The sequence below is a fragment of the Dipodomys spectabilis genome, unplaced genomic scaffold (assembly GCF_019054845.1).
Source record: "Dipodomys spectabilis isolate Male_0828 unplaced genomic scaffold, ASM1905484v1 ptg000179l, whole genome shotgun sequence".
Lineage (NCBI taxonomy): Eukaryota > Metazoa > Chordata > Mammalia > Rodentia > Heteromyidae > Dipodomys > Dipodomys spectabilis.
In genome coordinates this window covers 2,484,049-2,486,452 of record NW_024870856.1, presented here as the reverse complement: position 1 = coordinate 2,486,452, position 2,404 = coordinate 2,484,049, and the positions used below count along the sequence as shown (strand labels likewise).

The window sequence follows — 2,404 nt, the reverse complement described above, 5'->3', positions numbered from 1 at the left end:
TCGCATGCATGAGGCCCTGGGTTCGATTCCTCAGCACCACATAAGAAAAAAGAAAAAAGCCGGAAGTGGCGCTGTGGCTCAAATGGTAGAGCACTAGCCTTGAGCTGAAGAGCTGAGGGACAGCGCCCAGGCCCAGAGTTCAGGCCCATGACCAGACCCCCCCTCCCCCCAAAAAAGAATCATGCCCTTTAGCTGTTTTTCATTAAATGACATAATATTAAGTACAACCAACTTGTATGTAAGAAAACATCTGTACTTGCCCCTCCTGCCATGTGCCTTTGTGCCCATTACCCAGGCTCTTCCCAGCCGCCTGTTGCTTTCCTCTTCCCTGCCCAATGGTAACCACTGTTCTCATTCTTTTTCCGACAATTTTTTTAATTCCATGTATAGGTGAAGTCATGTGGTATTTGTCTCTTTGTCCCCGGCTTATTTCCTTATTTCCTCCAGTTCCATCTATGTTTTGATGTCTTTTATTCTGATTGAAGACTATTTCTGTGTGTGTGTGTGTGTGTGAGAGAGAGAGACAGAGACAGAGAGACAGAAAGAGAGATGGAGAGAAAGAGAAACAGAGACACAGAGACAGAGAGACAGAGTCAGATACATATTTTCATTCATCTTGGGTTTTGTGAACAGTCCTTCAAGAAATATGAAAGTGTAGCTATCTTTCGATGCATTGATTTCATTTTCTTTGGGTGAACAGCCAGTGATGGGCTTGCTGGGTCACAGGATACTTCTCTTTTCTTGTTTTCGGGAAATATTCATATTCTGTCCCATAGTGGCTCTACTCTTTTACATTCTAACAGAAAAGAAACATAAATAATGTGATTTTAAAATGGGAAAATGATCTGAATAAGCATCTCTCAAAAGAAGACATACAAATATCCAATATAATATGAAAAATGCTCTATATCATCAGGGAAATACAGATCAACACCACAATGAAGTATTATCTCACCCCAGATAAAATGGCTACAAGCAAAAAGACAAAAAAAAAAGGTAACCAATATTTTTAAGCCAAAATCTCCATCTTTTTTGTAGTTGCTGGTGCTTCATATAGCTGAACTTTGAATATATATCAATTTCACACATATTGCAGTTTTAGAGATGAAATTTAGAATGTGTCTTATAGTCACAGAATAAAAACAGAATTAAAAGCTCACCGATCCAAATGGGGCTTCCTACTACATGGAACTGGAAGGGGAGTTTACACAGTCGATGAATTAATTGAGAAAATGCAAGCGGGGCGTGGAGGTTGAAGGGGAATCTTTTGACCCTTGTTGGAGCTGAGGGCTGGAGTTAGCTGGATGTTTGTCAATGCAAAGGGAAGTACTACATATGCATAAAACACTCATTCTCATCAGCCGGTCCCCATGTGGTGTGCGTGTGTGCGTAGACAATTTCTTATTATCGTCACTATATATAACTCCAGTCTGTCTGAGGCAGTGAAGAACAGCTGTCTTCCATGAAGCAATGTGCCTCTGAGGAGTTCCTAAGCAAGTCTCCGCACAGGCGAAGCAATCCAGACTGATGCAAAGGATAGCATAACTGCGGGAGAGGCAAAGCTAATGGGGAAGAAAAAGGGGGAAATCATTACACCTCACATCACACTTGTATCATCCATGGGTATTCCAGACATAGAACCATGCTGATTTCTGTTTCAAACCATGATCGCTTAGCACAAGGAGGAAATTAAGAAGTTTTTGATATATCACATTCATAGTTATACGGTATGAAATCATGATGTGTTCCTAATACACAAATAATGTGCCATTATCATGCATTTGTATAAATGACTAACATGGCATCCATTAAGAACTCATTATTGACATCCTCTTTAGAGTAAATCCCCTGGGATCTATTGCCTTATCTCCTCTTAGGAGGACATTTATTTGTCACTTATGAGTTTCTTGGTCTCTCTGTCTTGTGTGTCTGTCTGTCTGTCTCTAGCATCTTCGCCTGTCTCTCTCTGTCTCCATCCCCTCTGTCTGTCTCAATTTCTGTCTCCATCTGTCTTTTTCTCTCTCTGTCTCTCTCTGTCTGCCTGCCTGCCTCTCTGTCTTTCTCTCTCTTTCACACGTACACACACACACACACACACACACACACACACACACACACACACACACTTGCATAGAAGAGCCAATTGGTTACAATAAGCTTATTTTAGATTTTTTATTATGTTTTATCATTGTGTATTAGTAAGGTTTTATCAATCATTATCCAATAGTAGTAGCTCAACTCATTTCCCATGATAACAAAGCCCCTGAAAGTATCTAGTCCACAATACTTGGCTACAGAGAAGGGAAACATTTCATCATCGACCAAACAGCATGACCATATGACCAGATTCAACAGAGGCCAAATAAAAATCTAGCTAATAGAGTTGTCTTGAAAAATTGAATCT

At 40.3% G+C, this 2,404-nt stretch overlaps 1 long non-coding RNA gene across 1 annotated transcript; it reads right to left on the bottom strand.

Annotated features, from left to right (window-relative positions):
- Positions 1-377: 377 nt before the first annotated feature.
- Positions 378-1,486, bottom strand: LOC122120999. The gene is made up of 2 exons (XR_006149852.1): positions 1,161-1,486; positions 378-796 (listed from the first exon to the last, which is right to left on the bottom strand). It is a non-coding gene; the product is annotated as an uncharacterized LOC122120999 (long non-coding RNA).
- Positions 1,487-2,404: the final 918 nt, after the last annotated feature.